The following is a 23,217-nucleotide window of genomic DNA, read 5'->3' on the forward strand; positions in this document are numbered from 1 at the left end:
CCTGAACTTTGCCATGCGCATCCACCTCAGGGTCGCTCATTTATATCACGGCTCCTGCACCTCTCCCCTTTTTCCTACACGACTCGCACAGGTTGTCCCTGGATGCCTACGCTGCGGCAGATCTGGGCATGTGGGGGAGATTTCTGTCCACCTGGAATGGCGGGAGCTTGTTTCTCCCTCAGCCTTTCGGACTCTTCCCACTCTATCTGGTCAGATGTGGCATCTACCACAGGCTTCGCGGCCATTTTTGGGAACGATTGGCTGTGGGGCAGCTGGCCTCCTGCGGTCCGGGGTTTGGAAGGATTCTCCACTGCCTCAGCGCTTTTCAAGATCTACCCCATCATGGCGGCTGCCGTGGCGTAGGGTCATTCATGGGCAAACATGTCGGTCCGGTGCTATTCAGACAACCAGACGACCTGCCAGATCATCAACAGGATCGTTCCAAATCTCTCACAATCGTGAGGTTTCTGCGGAGACTTCCTTGGTTGGCCGCTTGCAATCATTTCTTCTTACATTGTTTCCATGTCCCGGGGGTGTGCAATACGGCAGCTGACAATCTGTCTCGCGTCAAATTTCAGGCATTTCATCAAGCTCTCCTATCAGCGTCACCCACGGCCTCCATCACTCCATCATTTCAACAGCTCATTCTGGATTAGAAGTCATCATGCGGCATAGCCAGTCTTTGTCCCGCTTAGCACTGTCAGACAAAACACATAGAACATACGACAGAGCGTTCACACTATTCAACAGGTCCCTGTTGGAACACAACATCACGCACCCTTTTGTCATGACGTCTCTTCCGGGGTTTGCTTCTTTTTGCCACCTCAAACTCAAATGTCATACAACACTATCAAACCATATCTCACTGGCATTTCAACATCATATGCTAGTCATACACCCCGATAACATCAGCTTCATGTCCTCGCACCAGATCAAAACCATACTCAGAGGTATTCAGGAAACGGAACCCGCACGTCCAGCCCAGAGGCTACCCATAAACAATCATATCTTCAAAGCATTATCCGACTTACTGGACGCTACGCCTCTTGAAACAGATACCAACTCCATCATCAAAACGGCAATTTACTTGGCCTTCTACGGATTCCTGAGTCCCGGGAAATTCACTACAGCCTCCACGACCCAAACCTCACCTTGTCTTCTTGTCTCCCACTTGTCAAAACACATGGATCACTACATCCTGTCCTTACCGCACTCCAAGAATAGTCAGCACTTACCCGTCAACATTTCATATTACCCCACGCACAACAGATGGTGTCCAGTCAGGGTTCTGGATGCTTACAAGCAGCGTCACAAGTTCTACCCTCTCAACCGCTACTTCAACTACATGGTTCGGTACTCACCACCACCACCTTCATGACCCATGCCAGGTCATCCCTCACACAACCAGGCCTCAACGCAGCCAACTACTCAGGGCACTCCTTTCGCGTTGGAGCCACGTCCACGGCCTCCAGTGCCAACATCCTCACTCATGTCATCAGGGAATTGGGGCGCTGGAAGTCATCCGCTTACGCGCAATACATTCCCAATCCAACACAAGAGTTAAGAGTGGCTTTCCAAAACATGTCGGGTTGAGCTATTGATATATCAATTGGCTACAATAAACTGGTTTATTTCCATTTTTGCCCTCTTCTTTCTCAGGCCTACCTCATCCTCGGTTTCGGCACACCACAACCGACTGCACTCATTCCCTGCTTTCCCAGGGCTCTTCACTGTACTATCGTAAGCCCCTTACACAAGTATTAAGGCAAATTGCCTGGATTTGGAGGGGCTGAGGTCCGCCTCCAGCCTATTTAGGGCACTCCCCTTACCTGGCTCCTGCATCATTTGAGGTCTGAGCTTTTGACCCTCCTACGACTCCACTCATTTACAACTCATTTCTTCCATATCTTTTCATTGGGTAGGCCCTCTTCTTTCTCAGGCCTACCTCATCCTCGGTTTCGGCACACCACAACCGAGTGCACTCATTCCCTGCTTTCCCAGGGCTCTTCACTGTACTACCGTAAGCCCCTTACACAAATATTCGTTTATAGAATATTCATTATATTCTAAAAAAAGAATATATACCAATATAGAGAATATTCTAAAAAAAAACTAATATATAGAGGAATATAGCTAATATAGTGTTATATTATTTTTTTTTTGAATATTTGTAACATTCTAAAAGAATATATACCAATATAGCGAATATAAAAAAAAAAAAACGAATATAGAGCAATATAGCTAATATAGTGTTATTTTCTTTTTTTAGAATAGTCGTATTTTGAGTCATTGGCCCAAAAGCAAGAAGCAGGGAGGAATCATGTTCATATGGAAAAAAAAACAGCAGTATATTCTAAATATTTGCGAATTGTCAAAGTGCCGATATTCGAGATTAAATTTCGTAATTCGAATATTTGCGCTCAACACTAGAATGATGTTGTTCATCCTGTATTCCTGGCGACTGACAAATAACGTGGCCTCCTCAAAGGGCCTGAGCAAATGACAGGTGTCACGCATGAGCTGCCACTGGCTGACATCGAAGTTACACAGGGGAGTACTTCTGTCCGCTTGGATCATCAAGAAATAGTTTATGGCCTTCCTAAGTTCGTATAGTCGGTCCAACATATGGAGGGTGGAATTCCAACGGGTGGAAAGGTCGCATATCAGCCAATGATGGGGGATGCCGTTCTGCCACTACAGCTCAAGGAGGTTGTGCTTTGTGAAGTAGGAGTTGCTGAACTGCATGCAAAGTTTCCTGGCCATTTTTTAGGATGTCTTGCAGATGGGTGGAAGACTTCAGGAACCGCTTGACATCCACATTGAACACGTGCGCCATGCAGGGCGAATAGCTCATTCCTCCTTAACACAGTGCCGACACCATGTTCTTCACGTTGTCAGTCACCATGGTTCCGATTTTGAGTTGTCACAGAGAAAGCCCAGATTTGATTTTGTGATGAAGGACACGGGGCAGTTCCTCCCGTGTGACTCCGTTTGTCCAGGCAAATGAGGTGCAGAAACGCATTACACTGCCGTGCCCTGCACATGTGGTATGCTAGAGGGGCACTGTGACTTGTCCCTGCAGAGGAGGCTAAAGACATGATGGAAGATGAGAAGGCAGAGGCGGACATTGTTGAAAGACCAATGGCGTGACAACGTGGAGGTGGAAGCCATCAGTTCTCTGAAAGGTGCAGAGTTCACCACTTGGAAAGTGAGAGAATGCAGCACCAGCAACTAGGCCAGGAGCACGTTCAGCTTCTGCACGGTTGGATGAGTGCACACATACAGTTGTCTATTGGCAATCACTTTGGTGATCGATTGCTGACGGAATGACTGACGAGGAGTAGGAGGGCATGGAGCAGGAGCATGAGGACCAGCAGATGATGGGAATGACAGACAGCTAATAAGCCCTCCCCCCCCCCACACTAATACACACAAAAGGCTTCAGAACATATAACTGCACCGCTGAACGGCAAATATATTTTACTTTTGCCACTAATACATGACAAAAAGAGCTGTAATTTTAGCACTAATTTTTCTCACTAATACAAGGCAAAAAATGCTTTAGAACATATAACTGCACCGCACAAGGACAAATGTATAAATATTTCCTTGTAATAAACCCTATTAATGGCTGTATCAAACAGCACTTGCACGGAATAACAAGAACGGTTTGCTGGAATTACAGAGCTGTATAATGGCAATTTGGGTGCCCAGTCAGTGCAGCAAGGTGTAATAGGATTATTCCTATTACCCAGGCTGTAAACACCCCTACTGAACTCTTTTCAACATAAATGCTGTGAAATGCTTCCTCCCTATCCTTTCCCTATACCTTGAATATTCTTGTAAATCATTTTTTTAGCACAATGTAGTTTTTTCTAGCACTGTTCCTTGCGCCTGCTGACTTCTTCTCTCTCTGCACTGTACACTGGAGTACACTGGAAAATGTCAGAATCTAAGATGGCTGAGGCTACTTATAGGGCTGTGACATCACAGGGCTGCCTGACTGCTGATTGGCTGCATGCATGGCATTATGAGTGATCCCGCCTTCCAAGAGTTTCTTGCTCCATGTCCTCACACGTGCAGCAGCCATTTTAGGAAAAAATGCGATTCATCACCATGAAGCGTGAGGAAGTTTGGCTTCGGTGCAAATCGAATATTTCATGAAATTTGGATCGAATTTCACTTTGTCAGCTTCGATTTGCTCATCTCTAAATACAACCATATAGTGAAGAAATTATACACCCATACTATAACAAAATGATACTGACACAGAGTTACCAAATAATACCACCATATATTGACCGAATAATACAGCCATACAGTGAATGATAAAGTCATGCAGTGACCAAATAATACAGCCATACAGTGAATGATACTTCCCTACAGTGACCAAATAGTGCTGCCAGATATTGTATTTTTCTGTTTCAATCCATTTGAGTTAACTCCATGTATTCCGGATGTCTTTATATTTTGATTGGCCTGATTTCTGTCTGTTGTGGTTAGCCCTATTTAAATGTATGTCTTTTCTTCTGACTTTATAGCCTGATGAAGGTGGCGGCCCGCCACTCAAATGCGTTATAATGATTTTTAATTTTTTTTAAAATAAATAAATAGATAGCAGAGCAGCGTGCTTTTCTTTTTCTTTTTCTGCTCCTTGTTGAGTGAACATGTTGCCATATATTGAAGACATAATGCAGCCATATTAAAACTAAATGATACTGACACAGTTACCAAATAATACCACCATATATTGAGCAAATAATGCAGCCATGCAGTGAATGATAAAGTCATACAGTGACCAAATAATACAGCCATACAGTGACTGAATGATACTGCCATACAGTGACCAAATAAAGTCATACAGTGACCAAATAAAATTACTAAATAATACCACCATATATTGACAAAATAATACAGTTATACAGTGACTGAATGTTAAAGTCATACAGTGACCAAATAATAATACCAGGGCTGTGGAGTCAGTAAGCCAAAGTCCTGCTCCGACTAATTTCCCCTAACTGTGACTCCCGAAGTATAGCTGTGCTATCGACATGTGTGATACACAGAGGGGTGCGATATACTTATAATATACTTTGGTAATGAGTCAAAAACACTTAGATCTATATAGTGATCACCTGGAAGTCAGGGGCCTAGGGGCTTACCAGGGCCATTTTTATATAGGGTAAGGTCCCGGACGGGGTCGCTCTTATCAGGGCGGGTGGTCTGTGGTTAGGCTATCAGGGCCAGAATAGCACCCCCCTGTAGGGCAATATCAGGGACAGTTCTTTGCCTAACCTGTCCTTCAATACCAGATCATTATCTAGCCCAGGGATGGATGTTTTTTTTGCTTTACCTCCTGCATTTATCGATGTGCACTGGAACCCCCCAGATTGTGGTAGGACATATGGTTTCTGATTTGGTGCCACCGAGCACCTGATTTAGTGCCGCCGAGCACTTGTTATTGCCTATCACATCTATGCTTTTTGGTTAACTTTAATAATTTAATATATTTTCATTTTGAGGGATATCTTTTCCATTCACACGTCCGCAAAATGGGTCCGCATCTGTTCCGCAATTTTGCGGAACTGGTGCAGACCCATTCATTTTCAATAAGGCTGGAATGTGCTGTCCGCACATCTGCATTTGCGGATCCGCACTTCCGCATCTGTGCTTCTGTTTCCGCAAAAAAAATAGAACATGTCCTAATCTTGTCTGCAATTGCAGACAAGATTAGGCATTTTCCATTATAGTGCCGGGGTTGTGCGGTCCACAAATTTCGGAATGCACATTGCCGGTGTCCGTGTTTTGCGGATCCGCAAAACACTAACGGACGGACGTTTTATCTTTATGTATATTCCTATGGATCTGTATCTGTCCGGGCTCCCTAGGATTTCAGCCCGCTCCAGTCAGTGCCCGTTGCTGTAGGAACGCCTCGGGGTTAGAATATACCATCGGATGTGAGTTTTCACGATCTCGCAACAGCGAATAGTCTTGTCATAAGACTATGCATCCAATAAAGGGTGCTGTTCATGAGTTATCCCTCACTTAGTTATCGATATCCCTCACTGATGCCCGACATGACATGTTTCATCCTAAATCAAGGACTCTTCAGGGGAATAAAGAGCTATTGCATATGTCAATGGACAGATATGTCAGCCTGGTCTATGCCCCCATCCTATATGGTAAGGAAGGGGCAGATAGTACTATTGTGAGCTCCCAATTCTTAAGTGTTAGACGGGAGGCAATGTGCACCAGAATTTCCACTAGATAACCTAGCAGGGTAGATGGATGGATAGTGATCCTCCACCATGGGATACATAAACTGAAAAAAGGATGGATAATAATACCTCAGGTCTCACCAAGATAGAAAGGTGGCATACATATTAAATCCTGCACTGGCGTCCTCATATCTATTGCCTCTGTCTTAATTGCTCAAGGGCTATGGTCAAATGAAATGGCTATACATTTGCTGTTCATTTAGGCCATTTGGGAAGACTGTTTTAACGCTACTTTCACACTAGCGTTTTAGTTAGCCCCTAACATCACCCCGGTGGTCTCCTATTCTGCGTCTAAATTCTCTGATAGTGTCCCCAATATATTAAATTCCACAAGTACATATCATTTTGTAGAAGACTCCCCTGGGCTTGCAGTGAATCATGTCCTAAATGTTGTATTCTTTGTTTTTGACATTACTCCTAAAGTTTTTTACCGTGCATATGAATTTACACGCAATACACTCTTTATATATTAATCAGCTGTGAATGGGTTTAAAGAGCCATGTTTTAAAGGGGTTGGCCACCCTAAAAGTGTCCCAGACAATAGTCAAAACTATGAAGCATTAATATCTAAAGCTAAATGTACTGGCTATTTATAATTTTTCTAACCTGTTCACCATGACACACCTCCCTTGAGGATCTCATTAGACCGTTTCCATGGGAGGAGCAGCTGTAAAGTGAAAGTAAAAATCCCAGCATGCACTGCAGCAAGCATCTTTAGAGGAATATGTCCCTCTTATAGAGCAAGTAATCGTGATGTCAGTTGCAGTTAAGCAACAAGGACATGGAGTCCCCATTGTAGATGGTAGTGTTGGTACCCAGCGTAGGATTGCCAGAGTGGTGTAGCGTGGCCTACAATGTCTCTGTAGATGTTGTATGCTTGTGTCACGGTGCTCCTACCTGGATATCCTTGGAACCCAGATGTGGTGTAGTCCGAAGCAAGTGCAAAAGGGATGAATAACTTGAAGGATAAAGGAATAATTGAGTCCAGACTTGTAGTAACGCAGAACACATCTTTACTTGACATAAAATGGTAATCCAAACAGTTTCCAAACGGTATCTTGGTCATCAGCAGGTATTGGCTTATTCTGGCAGCCAAACACTTCTGCAACAATCTCAGCTTTGCTATATTTGTAGATCTCTCAGGTCTGCTATGTTAGCTGGGTTAAACAGGAACTGTCCCTCTTCTGCTGGAACTTAGTTTAGCTGTAGTCTGTCTCTTACTTTATCTTTGGTCCTAGGAACTTCTTCCTGGCTTCAAGCTCTCTTAGCTTGGGGTTAAGGCAATGCAAGCCCAGGAGGGGAAAAGCAACCATGTAGACTTCTGAGGCAGGGCACAGCAGAGCAGGCAGAGCCCTGCTGGCCTACACAAAACCTCTCCCTTATGAGTGTAGGCTAGACTGACATTCTGTAGGCTCGACCAGGAGGGACGAGCGCCTGCTGCTTCCCCATACAGGGGCTAGGCTAGACTGACTCCTAACTGACTCACTCATTCGTCCCTCTCTAAAGAAGGCTGGAATGGAACTAGAAATTAGTCTCCAGAGAAACTATCTGAGACCTGCTGTTGAACAAGGGACATTACACCTTAACAGTTACAAAATAAGGAAGTACATACACACATTGCAGGAAATGACAGTAAATATATATGATATGACACTTGCTGCACCAACCAAGATAGTGGGGGGTATAGAAGAGGTGGTAATGCCACTCTGGGGTATTACATTGTCACATGACATCCCCGCCCACCTGTGATCCCATAGAGACAAGAGCCCCCCAGACATTATCAAAAACTGCTGTGCAGATATAGTTAGAGAGCGAATTTTAAATAAATTTGATTCGCCGGTTCGCCAAATTGTTTTTAAAAAATTTGCTTTGATCCAAATATATTTGTGGCGAATTTGGTTAAAAAACATCTATTTCCTGGCTGCAGAGAGCCTTTATAGTAGTGTAGAACACTGTGTCTTGCAGTAAAACGCATAGGGATTCTGCTTTGGTAGTGAAATAATACTGTGTGTCTGTATGACATACAGATGACAGGCAACGCTCTTTGAATCACTGCACACTTCACTTATTTGGGCAGTCACGGTGTCAAAACTGACCAAATAACTTAAGTATGAACTCAGCCTTACAGGTCGATGTTAGCGTCAAGATGAAGCGCACTCCTTTTACACCGTCGTCAGCTGATTCCACATAGATGTCTACAGAACCTGTTCTATTAAATGCTTATACAATTAGACCCCCCCGACAGAGTGGAGAGGGCGTCAGCAGTAAGTTTGTGTTGACATCACTGATTATTTTTTCCTTCCTCTGATCCTTCAGAACAATAACCCACAAAAAACAGATACTGTCTGTGGAGCATCCGCCTTCACTCGGTCAGCATTTGGGCAGTAATCCATCAGTATTGCTAATGCCCCCAAAAAAACAGGAGTGGATCCAAAACATATTAAATATTTGCTCAATAAGGGTTTGCTTTGCTGTGTATACACGTGGCTGAAGTGCATGCAAAGTTTCCTGGCCATTTTTAGGATGTCTTGCAGATGGGTGGAAGACTTCAGGAACCACTTGACAACCAGATTGTAACAGAAACCCAGCGGACGCTTCTTATCTTCAATTCATATGCTTTTTATTCCAAATAAATGTACAAACATAAGGACGCATTTTAGCCCGTCCAGCATGTTACAGTGTTTCTTGGAGTTTTCTCCTTCCCATGTCGGCGCGCACTAGATCGAGTGCTGACAACCAGATTGAACACATCCCCCTCCTTGATGGAGCATTGACACCATGTTCTTCTCGTTGTCGGTCACCATGGTTCCGATTTTGAGTTGTTGCAGAGAAATTTGATTTCTTGATGAAGGACACAGAGCAGTTCCTCCCCTGTGTGACAGCGTGCAGAACAGCGTGAGAATGATGAGAGGGGTCGCATATGGCTTGCATACACTACATGCCTCCAACATAATTCTTGGATCTCTACATGAAAATAATGTATTTGCTGTAAATCACGAGAGGGACATAGTTTGAGACATTGACTTCACAAGAGATACAGAGCAGCGGAGTTCAGCCACCTTACCGTTGTTTACTGCTCCTGAATTAAAATTGGGGCAACCAGCTTCAGCTTCCTCTGATGTGTATGCCTACGGAGTCCTTTTGTTATGGTTTTGCACAGGGAGCAAGAATGGTATGCACAATTCTGATGAAACTACTGATCTTAAGAAACTGGACTTGGACTCCAAAGCAGACGCTCTCCTGTCATGTCTTGTGTGCTGTGAAGATTGAATGCAGATGGAGCAGATAAAAACACATGAATATTTTCAACTTACTGAAGCTGCTTGATTTAATTGTGTAATGTCCCGGAGTGCCATTACCACTCCTTGGCACCTTGCTCCCACTTCCTATAGGCTAATATAAAGTGTCAACTAATGCAGTAGTGTATTTATTTTCACCATGCATATTTATTCATGTAAAACTGTTATGTTCATGTAATGGTGGTAATACTTGGCATTGCTAGTTGCAGGGAATGGACTGGATTGTCCATTCTCTCTCTCGCTAGAGGGAGAAGGAGGAGTTTAGGTAGAGAGGGCAGTCTACCCTACCCCCTCATAGGTAGAGGTTGTATGAGGAGTCTTGTCTGACTTAACCCCTGCTAGGGGAAGGCAGCAGACCTGGTCCCTGCTGGACAGGTTCTGTTACTCCTACGCCAGCCTTATAACTGGAGGTTGTGAAACACCAAGCATAAGCAAGCTTGAGGTACTCCAAAGCCAGGACAAGCAGTTCCTAGGATTATCTACAGTAAGAAACTGACTACTGACATAGCTGAACTGAGAGAGCTACAGAAAGGATACAGCTGAGAGGAGTTTGTTGCAAGCCATTTGCCTGTTGAAACCTATTGATGACCAAGATAAAGTCTGGAAACTGTATAGATTACTGTTTATTACTAGTGTAGGGCGCGAATATTCGAATCATGAATTTTAATCGCAAATATCGCCACTTAGAGAATTTGCAAAGATTTAGAATATAGTGCTATATATTTGCATTCTCGAATATTCTAGATTTTTTTTTTCTCTGAACCCATGATCCCTCCATGCTTCTTGCCTTTGGGTCAATGAGAAGGCTGCAATGTCTTTGTCTGAGCTTAGCAACATCCCTAGCAACCAATAGGAAAGTTGCCTACCCCTTACTATATAAGAACCTCCCCAGCAGCCATTTTTAGTTTTATTGAGTTCTGAAAGAGACAGCAGTGTCTATGTGCTTTACTGTTTAATTACATGAGATAGTTAGCTTATACAGTATATATAATACAGATAGTTAGTGGGAGATAGTCAGTGTAGGTTAGATTGTGATATAGTGTAGCTGATGGGTTCCAGTGCAGGGTGTTAGGTAGTGTGATAGGTTCTGCTGTCCATACATACATGCTACAGACATAGTGCTGTGATGTCACAAGTTTACAACAATACTCAGTGCACCAATCACTAATATGTAGTCAGACCTGTTAAAATGTTAAGTTACACGTATTACGCAAAAATATGCGCATCATTAATTGCCGATTTGGGCAATCGCGAATATATCGGAGCACTCTATCTGTATATAAAGCAATTGTAATGTTCTGCCGTACCAACCATTTTCTCCAGTCTCAGGAAACTTCTAGCGCCTTGAAATATGTAGCAACAGTGACACTTCGCCTGTATTGTGCGCGCGATATGCACACATTACATTGCCAATTTTCGCAATAAAAAAAATAATCACGAATTCTCAAATTTATGATGAATATTCGCCCAAATATTCGTGAAATATCGCAAATTTGAATATTTCCCCTGCCGCTCATCACTATTTACTACCAAGTAAAGCAACTGTTCAACTGTTTACCAAGTCTGGACTCAACTTTGTTCTACACCATCCAAGTTCACCTACCCCTTTTTGCACTGCTTCGGACCACACCACGTCTGAGATCCAAGGATATCCAGGTAGGAACACCATGACACGTGTAAACAGCATCTACAGAGACTGTAGGCCACCCTGAACCACTCTGACAATCCTACCCCTGGGTACCAACATTATCATCTACAAAGGGAGCCTTGTTCTTCCGCTGCTTAACCAAAGCTGGCCTCACGTTTACTTGCTCTATAAGAGTGACATATTTCGTAGAAACCTCCTAAGGGGCAAGAGATACCCCAGATGCTGTCCATCGCCCGCTGCAAAGCAAGTGGCGTCACGACAGGCCAGGGCTCCTTTCACTTTAAGGGACCCCTGGTAGGGACCTGGTCCATTGCAATTGTGAATAGATGTTAAAGGCAAAGTGTGCTGGTGTGTTGTCATCAGCGTCTTGATTATGTCTACTGCAGGACCCACGAAAATTTAATTCGGTCCATACCGCAAAAGGAGGTCTACAATCACCCATCAATTTTCCTGAAAAAAGCATGTTTGAAATAAAACATTTCACCGATGAAGGTATAATGGAATTCAGTTCATACAGAACAAAGTCTACAATCACCCATCATTTCCCCCCCAAAAAAAACCTGTTTCACATAAAAAATGTCACCACTATGTAATTCGGTCCATACCGGAAAAAGGCTTTACCACATATAACTGCACCGCTGAACGGCAATTAGGCCCTAATTTTTTGTGGGGGCACACATAATTTTTTGTGGGGGCACACATCAGTATATACAGTATACAGGGGGTCACGGATTTCTATATACAGTGGTGGGGGCCACACATCAGTATATACAGTATACAGTGGTGGGGGTCACACATTTGAGACCGAGCTGCAGTGCCTGAAGCCCCAGTGCATGGTGCTGGAGCTTGGACAAGTAAGTTGGTGGCACATGTATTGATTTTTAAGCAATTCCATATCCTCTTTGTGTAAAGCTTTTTTTAATGGGTTTGAGGAATCAGTGCTGCATCAATATATAGGTTGCCTGCAAGTATTTGCCAACTTTACTCTATCTTATGCTTTACTATGTTTAAAAAAAATGTTTAATATGTTGTTTTTTTCTTTGCATCACCATATTCTGACTCCTCTAACTTCATTATACTTTTATCTCCCGAGTTGTATGGTGGATTATTATTTTGCTGTAGAGGTGTAGATTTAATTGATACTATCATAGGGAATTATGATTTTTGGATCCTTTTTAATTCTATTTTTGCAGAAGGCGAAATAACCTTTTGGACTTTTCATTTTTTTCTGTAACAGCATTCACTGCACAGGATATATTTTTTATAATATTTTTTCTTACGCATGAATATATTATAAAAGCATAGATAAGAAGTCACGCAGCTCATGTTACATGATCTTGTGACTTGACTAACAATATGCCTGTGTAAGGGACCAATCTGACCTTGGCAACGTCAGCACAGGGTCTACAGCGCAAACATTTTGCATACCGTGGTAACCCTTTCATTATTCTCATATTTATTTTTAGATGTAAATTTTTTTATGTTTGTGTACCCAAAAAAACATTGCTAAACTTTTTTTTTTTTACTTTTTTTTTAGGGCTTAATAGGAACTTTATTCTGGCAGGTATGGGATCCATATTTCAAAAACCTGCATCTATGTATCACATATATTGTGAAAGGATTAAAAAAAATTAGGATAAAAGACCACTAATTAAATCTCATAAACATGAAGGAAATCTGTATTATGCCTCATGCACATGACCATATGTATTTTGCGGTCCGCAAAAAATACGGATGACATTCGTGTGCATTGCGGAACGGAACAGCTGGCCCCTAATAGAACAGTACTATCCTTGTCCGTAATGCAGACAATAATAGAACATGTTCTATTTTTTTGCGGAACGAAAATACAGAAATGGATGCACATGGAGTACCTTCCATTTTTTTTTTTTTTGCAGACCCAATGAAATCAATGGTTCCGTAAAAAAAATGAACGGACATGGAAAGAAAATACGTTTGTGTGCATGAGGCCTAAGGATACTTTTACATCTGCGGCATGGATTCTGGCAGGCTGTTCCGGCAAAGAACAACCTTCCAGAATTCTCCTGATCCGCCACTGCCGGATGCAACTGGAATGCCCGCCAGACCCCATTATAGTTAATCAGCCGCAATCCGGCAAATATGCTGAGAATTGGACGGACACAAACTGCTGCACACTGCGGGTTGTGTTCGGCCGATTCCTAGCATTCTCTGTAACCGGATCGCAGTGCCGCAGATGTGAAAGTAGTCAAAACGAATCCCAAAGAGAATTCTAGGGAAACTCTAAAAAATTTGATAAATATAATTTTATTGAAAATGATTGAGAGTAGCTACAAACTAATATCAATGTGCTTAGATTTTACAAATAGTACTGTTATCAAAGTGTGTAGATTTTACAGATAGTACTGTTAGACCATGGATGGACCTGATATGTGTGACATTAGATCCCATCTTTTGAAAAAAGATTTTGCGATATTGTGTCACAAGAACGAATAGATTCTTACAAATGGATGTGCTCATCCCTAAAACCTTTTGCTGACCCACAAAAGTGCAGCACTGCTCAGAGGCCTCTACAGAGATGATGAAAGCCAAAGGTGCAGAGCTCTATCTAAATTGCTGCTGGACCTTTGTGGTTGACTTGATGACTTACCCCCCAGTATAGGCAACAGTATCTGATTAGCAGGGTGCCAACACGCCACATCTCCCCCACTCAGCTGTTCCAGAATAGTTTCTCAGCACCAGAACTACACAGCTCCATTTGTTGTGTCATAAATGCAGGTGGTTACTGGATAACCACTTGGATAAGTCCTGGATAACCACTTTAATATGTGAGTTTTTCCATTTACTTTGAGAGCATACTGGTTTGCAAAAAATAAAAAGCTGTTTGGAACCATCAGTGATATTTGTAATACATTGAAAGATTAAAAAGACCTGTTTTAGCACTTACTGCGAATCTGCTGTCGGTTTGTGTCTACACTCCATAGCTGAAGGACCTGCGATGATATCATAGTCATGTGATCTTTTCAACACTGGAAGTGATGGAAGGACCTGTGATGAGGTCACCATCATGTGACCAGTGCAGAAAAAGGCAGCGCTCAGCAGTGGGGAGTGGGACATGTGATTCCATGGAATGAATGTAAGTGCCAGAGAAATGCTGGGAGATTTGGTTCTCCTCTGTTATACCGCTTCCATGCTTAGTGGGAGGGAAATGTGTTATTTAACCGAGGTGTTAGTTACATGGGACTGTATGTTACAGAAGATTGGGGGGAGATGACTGGTATTATTTACATGAGACTGGATATTATAGAGGACTGGAGGGTAAGGAATTATGTTATTTACATTGGACTATGTGTTGGAGAGGCTGAAGTTATTTACATGGTACTGTGTGTTGGAGGGGGGTGAAGGAGGGGATTTAAGTTATTTACATGGGACTGGAGAGAGAGGACTGGTGTTATTTACATGGGACTGCATGGTATATAGGACTGGAGGGAGAGGAGTGAAGTTATTTACATAGGGCTGCATGGTATAGAATACTGTAAGGAAGAGAGGTTATTTACATAGGACTGCATCATATAGAAGACTGGTGGGAGAGGACTGGTTCTATTTACATGGGACTACATGTTATAGAAGACTGGAGAGAGAGGGCAAGCATTATAATTTATGGGGCCACTAGCGAGAAGATTATAACTCCAGTCGGTACGACAGGAGGCATTATAATTATAGGGGGCACTACAGGGAACATTATAAATACTGTGGGCAGTGGTGAAGGCATTACTACTACTGAGGGATCTATAGAAGTGACTTATAGATTATAAGAGGTGTCCTATAGGGGGACCTTATTAGTACTGGAGTACTCGAGATACTATTTGGGGGGTGGCTTCCACCTAGCAGTGATCAGTCCATCACTGGCACTAATGGAAATGCTTTAGCGCTGCCCTAGCCTGTAAAATGGCTAGGGCAACGCTAAAGTCACCCATCAGTGCCGGTCTGTGTTGGTCCCATGTTCATATATGCCTACATTATTGAGAAAAAAAATGAATATTTTAATATATGCAAATTATCCTCTAGGAGCAACGGGGCGTTACCATTACACCTAGAGGCTCTACTGTCTCTGCAACTGCCGCTCCCTGTCTACATTGACAGGGCCTGGCAGTGAAAATGTCAATACACCTGACCATGTTAAAGTGCAGAGGGTGCAGCAGTTACAGAGAGAGCAGAGCCTTTAGGTGTAATGGTAACGCCCCTGTTTGTATATAAAAAAATAAAAATAAAATACTCAGCAACGTGGGCCATAAGAACATGGGACCAACACAGATGCCTTCAGCTGCCAAGCGCACACGTAACAGGTCAGTCCTTTAATTATCCAAGTGTATGAGGGAGTCCTGAGAGATAGCTTAAGGCCTAGGGAGCATTTTACCATCAGCTATCCAAAAAGTATAGACTTCATTCAGGGGAGGAAGATGGCTCTAAATTGCCTAGGGCAGCACAAAATCTTAATATGGACCTGGCTCCACAGCAGCAGCAGGATGTAGTTTCACACATCACACTGTTGGTCTGTGTAGGAGGAGGAGCGGTGTGGACGGAAATCTGCTGTGCTCCTCCTCCTACACAGACACTACATCCTGCTGCTGCTGTGGAGCGCCGGCGGCTGAGGAACATGAGGAACTAGGTGAGTATATATTTTTTTACTTCCTGTGAAGGGGGCACATATCTGGGCATAGCTACTGTGAGGGGGCACATATCTGCACATAACTACTATGTACTGGCACAAAGGGGGAATAATTACTATGTGGGGGCTTTAAGGAGACTGTGTGTGTATAGTTTTGCTTTAGGCAGAGTTAGAGGAGTGGTCTATTATGAAAAAAATATATATACATACTGTAAACATTAGAAAGATGAGCGAATTTCTCAAAAATTTGATTTGGCCGGTTCGCTGAATCTTTTGAAAAAAATGTGTTTCGATCCAACTTTATTTGTGCGAATTGCGTTAAAAAACGGCTATTTCCTGGCTGTAGAGAGCCTGTATAGTGGTGTAGAACACTGTGCCTTGCAGAAACACGCATAGTGAGTCTGCTGTGGTGGTGAAACAATACTGTGAGTCAGTATGACACGCAGATGACAGGCGTCGCTCTTAGAATCACTGCACACTTCACTTATTTGGGCAGTTAAGTGGTCAAAACTGAACAAATAACTCAAGTGTGAACTCAGTCTTAGGCCTCCTACACACAACCGTATGGCTTTTTCAGTATTTTGCGGTCCATTTTTCACAGACCCGGTGTTCCTTTTTTTGATTCAGTAGACTTTCCGCTTCCGTTCCATTTTGCCGTTCTGTTTTTCCATTTGGTTTCTGTTTTTGATCCGTTTTTTGCAGATCGCAAACGGAAACGGAAGCATACAATAATGTTTAAACAGTAAGTACATAAAAAAATTGGGCTAGGCATAAAATTTTCAATAGATGGTTCCGCAAAAACGGAACGGATACAGAAGACATACAAATGCATTCCGTATGCATTCCATTTTTTTGCGGACCCATTGACTTGAATGGAGCCACGGATCGTTATTTGCGGGCAATAATAGGACTTCTTTGAAATACATAAACGGAAGGCATACGGAGTACCTTCCATTTTTTTGTGGATCAGTTGAAATGAATGGCCTTAGACCACTTGCAGACAAGCGAGAATTCCGCGCGGGTGCAATGCGTGATGTAAATGCATTGCGCCTGGCCCGCACAGAATCCGGACCCATTCATTTAAATGGGTCTATGTACATGAGCGGTGGTTTTCACACATCACTTTTGGGTTGCGTGAAAATTGCAGCATGTTCTATATTCTGCGATTTTCATGCAACGCTGGCCCCATTGAAGTGAATGGGGCTGCGTAAAAACCGCATGGGAACCGCAAGTAAGTGTGAATGCGATTTTCACGGAAGGTTGCTAAGAGATGTTTGTAAAAATTCAGTTTTTTATCACGGGCGTGCAAAACTAAAACTGTAAATCGCATTGCATCCACGTGATAAAAAGTGAACAACTGAATGCGGTCGCAAACAAAACTGAATGGCTTTGTTTGCGAAATCGCACAGTTTTCACTGAACGCATACGCAACACATCCGGACCTAATAGGGACAGGCTCGTCTGCAAGGGGCCTTACAGGTCAATGTTAGCGCCAAGAAGAAGCGCACTCCTTTTACACTGTTGTCAGCTGATTACACATAGATGTCTACAGAACCTGTTCTATTAAACTCTTAAAAAGTAGAGACCCCCGACAGAGTGCAGAGGGTGTCAGCAGTAAGTTTGTGTTAACGTCACTGATTATTTTGCCCTTCCTCTGATCTGTCAGAACAATAACCAAAAAAAAAAGTATCCTGTCAGTGGAGCACCTGGCTTCACTCGGTCAGCATTTGGTCAGTAATCCATCAGTATTGCTAAAGCCCAAAAAAATAGGAGTGGATCCAAAACAGAGATGACACGTGAATGGAATATTTGCATGTCTTCTGTGTTTTGTACCCAATCCTGCTTTTGGCTACCAAATCATAAAGCAATTCTGATACAAGATAGGGACCATGTCATGCAGGCCTTACAGCTGCTACACAGACAGGATCCATCGTGCATCTTATTTTTCCTTCCTTCTGACAGATCAGAAGAAGGGTCAAATAAATGATGATGTCAGCCAGGCCGAAAGGCAAAATAGTGGCCCAGTCATGAAGGGTGGGAACAGCATGAGAAGTTCACAGAGTGGCCCAATGACAGAGTCTGGAGGTGGCAGCAGCAACAGGAGGAGACCACAGGGTGGCACAATGACAGAGTGTGGAGGCAGCGGCATCAGCAGCATCAGGAGGAGGCTACAGGGTGGCACAATGACAGTGTGGAGGTTTCAGCAGCAGCATGAGGAGAACACAAGTGACTCGGAGGGACTCCCTGCCTCCATCTCCACTGTATACTGCCACTGTGTGTCTGGGTCCTCTGCATCGTATTTCTCATCGCCCTGTAGCTCCTCTGGCTGCTCCTGCTCCTCCTCTCCTCTCACCTATATAGAAACACCACCTATTTCTCTACACATTGCCTATGCTCCATTGTCCTCCTCCTCCTACAGTTCAGCCCCCACAGGTTTTATGTAGCGTGAGATCTAAGCGCCATGTCTCCAGTCCCTTGACCAGCCAGATTTAGGCCTCATGCACACGACCATTCTGTGCAAATTGTGGATCCGCAAAACACAGAAGCTGTCCCTGTGTCTTCCGCAATTCGCGGAACGGAACAGGCGGCCTGTTGTAACAAGAATAGGACATGTTATTTTTTTTTTTCTGGGCCATGGAACGGAGCAACGGATACGGACAGCACGCGGAGTTCTATCCACATCTTTTGCGGCCCCATTGGAGTGAATGGCTCCGCATCCGAGAAGCAAAAACTGCAGCTCGGATGTGGACCAGAACAACGTGTGCATGAGGCATAACCAGCATCTGTTCCAGGACATGAAGCAGTGGAATGACGTTGTTCACCCCGTAGTCCTGGCGACTGACAAATAGTGACGAGGAGCAGGAGGACGAGGAGCAGGAGCATCAGGACCGGTATATGTTGGGAAGAACAGACAGCTCCCTTCGAAGTTGGTGGAGCCTTGACTGCCTGAAATCAAAGCCAGATGCTGCAGGCTGGACCACCACATTGGAGCCACGTTGACGCAGGACCATGGTGCCAACATTGGCACTCTGGCAACGCTTAACCTTCTGCCCACAGATTGTATAAATGGCCATGTTCACCTCCTCCGGCGGCTTAACAAAAAACTGCCACACTGCCGAGTAGGTGATTTTACCCTTAATACTTCCCACTGACTGACTTCTATCACCGCTGCCTCTGTGAACCCCTGCACCGCTATTTCCCAGGCAGGTAAGCAAGTGGTCTACCCTGGGCACGTTTCGCTTCTGACCTTCCACTGCTGAAACCCTGCTGACTCCTGGCCACACAAGGTACTTGCTGGCTCCGCCGCCGCACAGGCAAGCTGCCACCCTCTTCGCCCGATGATGATGAAGCCCCTAATTCATCAGAGTCCCAAGTGCTATCAGCTACATCATCATCATCGAGTACTGTCTGCACGTCACTGATGTCCTCCTCAACGGTCTGTGGAGCCTGACCGCTTGCAACACCAGCTCCAACGCCATTCTCCTCCTCACTACTTGCCTGCCTGCCGGAGGAAGCGGCGGATGTCTCCTCCACATCTTGGCTGGCCAGTAGCTGTTGACTGTCCTCTAGTATCTCGTCCTCGCTGTATAGTGGAGCTGAGCCCACAGCATACAATACTTCTCTGGCTGAGGGAACAGAAAAGGACAGAGACAGGTTGAGGACACGTGAGGGAACAGGGCCTGCTCCCAACTAAGGGTTGTGTCTGACGAACCCACCACTGGGGGTGTCTGATGTCACTTGGGATGAAGTGGATGACCGAGTCAACCATTCAAGAACCGCTAGATTACATCGGGAGCTCAGGCCTCTCGTTGCGACTCCTGCTGCCACGCCCCCTTACTCTGCTGCAACCTGTGCCTGCATCAGAAACATTTAGACCTCTGCCCCTCCCCTGTGCAGGGCCTGGCAATTCTCTGTCTGACATACTGTTAGATCAAATAAAGAAATAAAAAGGAAATTAAAACACCCCAAAAAAGTCTGTAATTTTCTCACTTCACCACACAAAGGCTAATAAGCCCTTTTTTTTTTTTTTTTTTTACTAATACATGCCACAAAGGGCTTTAGAACATATAACTGCTTTGCTGAACGGCAAATAATATATATTTTTGTGCCACTAATACACACATAAAAGGGATGTAATTTTCTCTTCTTGTTATAAACCCTGTTAATGGCTGTATCAAACAGCACTTGCACCCCACTAACAAGAACGGTTTGCTGGAATTACTCAGCTGTATATTGGCAATTTGGATCCGCAGTCAGTGCAGCAAGGTGTAATAGGATTTCTCCTTTTACCCAGGCCGTCACATCCCCTAGTGAACCCTGTTCTGTGTCAATACTGTGAAATGATTCCTCCCTATCCTTTCCCTGAAATTCTATATAGCAAAATAAAAGTTTTAAAGTTTTTCCTAGCACTGTCCCTAGTGCCTGCTGACGTCTATCCCTGCACTAAGTACACTGGAAAATGTCTGAATCCAAAATGGCTGAGGCTATTTATAGGGCTGTGACATCACAGGGCTGGCTGACTGCTGATTGGCTGCATGAATGGCATTGTGGGTGATCCCTGATTCCCAGAGTTCCTTGCTCCATGTCCTAACATGTGCAGCAGCCATTTTAGGAAAAAATTTGATTCGTTACCGCGAAGCATGAGGAAATTCGGATTCGGTGTGAATCGAATTTTTCCTGAAATTCGGATCGAATTCCACTTCATTAACTTCGATTGGCTCATCTCTAACATATTCACAAGATATTTTTATTTGCACATATATGTTTATATTTGTATGGGGGGTTGGGGGGGCAGGTACATCCTTTGCACAGGGGCCCTCTGCTGTCTGTGTCTGCCCCTGGCTACAAGCCAAATATCCAGCTACAGGTGTTCCATTGACCTCCTGCTACAATTCTCAAAGGTTATCATGGTGCACTGCAAGACAGTAATGGAGGCTGGAATGGAGGTCTCTGCTCTTTAGTGATGAATCCCTCATATGCAATTGCAGCAAATGGGTCCGCAGGGGCAGCATGTAAGGCTACGGTGGGCCGATGGGGGTAGTAGTAGTTTTTGATGCTCACGGTTAGCAGAGCCTCCCTGGGCTGGCGTGCTTTCGTGGCTGGGCCCCTGTGTTCGTGACGCTAGCATTGTTAGGTGCAAATGAAGTTGGTGGAAAGGATGAGGAGTCAATTGTACAAAAAAAAACTTTTACTAAATTACTTGTCTTCAGGTAGTCAGTACAGTCCATTAGTACAGAAGAAGGTAAAAGTTCAAATATCAAATATGTTGTAATCCTCTTATCAAGCTGGGCAGTTTTCAGCTAAGGAGTTTTCCTAAGGCAGTTGCTCTAACAGGCTAGAAATAGATTGTTGCTGATATAGTTTTACACTAGGTCCACTTGCTAGCACTCAGCTACTGAATATAATGTTTACTTACTTATGTTGAGAAATCCAATAAGGTCGTTCTCCTTCGTGGCAGGCAAACTCTCTGCTACATTATTTATGCAGTATGCTCTCCTGAAAATGCTCAGGTCTACTATGTCCATAGAGGCATGTGGTAAAGGACAATTAGGCGCCTTTAATCATCCGGCTGTGCCCAGGTACTTTTATGTCTCTCTCGGTTATTGGTGCTTGTGAAGTCCATTGGCTAATCTTAGCTCTAATCTCCACTACACTTTCTCTATATTCAGACATAGACTTACTTGTCTGTGCTGTGCTGCTGTAAATACTTTTTTTGTCCTCTCTAGTCTTGATCAGGGCCCAGAGAGTGAAAAGGCAGCTACATTGTGGACTTGGCCTGTTCTGCTCCTCCATAACCTTACTTCCTGTCTTCTCTCTCTCTCAACTCTACTTCAACTCTCTCCTCCATCAACTCACTTTATTAGCAAACCCCAGCTACTTATATAGATGATGCCAGCACCACCTAGGGGCAACTAGAGGAAATAACACTGCCAGCCTGGTACTAGGAATTACAATACATTCAGAAATGCATTCAATACAGATGTAGAAATTTAAAGTGTCCCCTTGTACACACATAAGTGGGACGCTGCACAATGATAGCCAGAGATTGGTCTGAAGACCCCGTGACAATGCCATGAAGATGCTTTCACAAGGGAACATCACACCAGTTTTATAATGTATTGTTGCTGAACCCATCTAGTCTCCATTTCAAACTATGGAGACTAGAAAATGCATGCAGATTTCCAGCTTCCATACAGTGACAGCCTTTATTGTTAAAATGCAGTAAAAATGACAGTGGATTCACATCTACGCGTTTCGGATCGATTACTCCTCCTGATCCTTCTTCATGACAAAAGTGAATAGTTGCCTCCTGGTTTAAGTAGACACAGCTACTAATTACCAGGTGAGCACAATTTACATAACACAGCCCAACTTCCATTCAATAGCATATTATTATATTATGAAAAAGGACTACAATATACATATAAAAATGCGATTAATGTAAGAACTTAATATTTGACATATAAACAAGGAATCAATAATGCAGGTTCAAATCATGCGTGCGATTTAACCCTTGTGGAGCCAAAGTACCCATAGAAAAGATCCAAAGAACTTCCCTATTCAACAGCTTGTGTTTATAATCCCCTCCCTTGGTAGGGGGATTTACCCTTTCTGAACCTTGTACTTGAAGACCTGCTACGTTGCCCTGATGTACCACAGCAAATGTCTTCAAGCTGTTAGTCGTACAACCAACATATTGTAGGTGACAAACAGAGCATGTGATACAATATACTACGTAGCTGGTATTGCAATTGATATATTGTTTGAACACAAAAGAACGTTGCATAATAAAGGAAAAAATAGAGGAACCAATTTGAATGTAATTACAGCACATACAAATATGGTCCCCACATTTGTATGTGCCCTTGTATTTCAGCCAGGTAGACACATTGTGTTTTTTTTTCCGATATATAAACTAGGACTAATCTTCTGAGCCTAAATAGTTGCGCGAAGCGCAATGCACTTAATACAGAAGCAACCAATGACACCTCTTTATTAAAGGCTTGATCACCAGAGCAGTTACGTCTTGCCCTGATGAGTTCGCCCTTAGGAATATTATGTATCACGTGTGGAGGGTGGCATGAGGTTGCAAATAAACTTGTGTTACCAGCAATATCCTTGTGATATGTAGAGGAGGACACATTATTGGCAATAATATCTCCTGTTAGAGTGAGATCTAAAAAGGGAATGGTGGAAGCATCACCAGAAATGGAAAACTTTAAATGGCATTTGTTGTCATTGAGGAAATCGGCAAAAAGCGGGACGGCCGCCACATCGCCCGACCACACAATCAGTAGGTCGTCGATGTAGCGACCGTATCACCTCAGGAAAGTCCCCCAAGGA

Source organism: Bufo gargarizans, chromosome 4 (assembly GCF_014858855.1).
Source record: "Bufo gargarizans isolate SCDJY-AF-19 chromosome 4, ASM1485885v1, whole genome shotgun sequence".
Classification (NCBI taxonomy): Eukaryota; Metazoa; Chordata; class Amphibia; order Anura; family Bufonidae; genus Bufo; species Bufo gargarizans.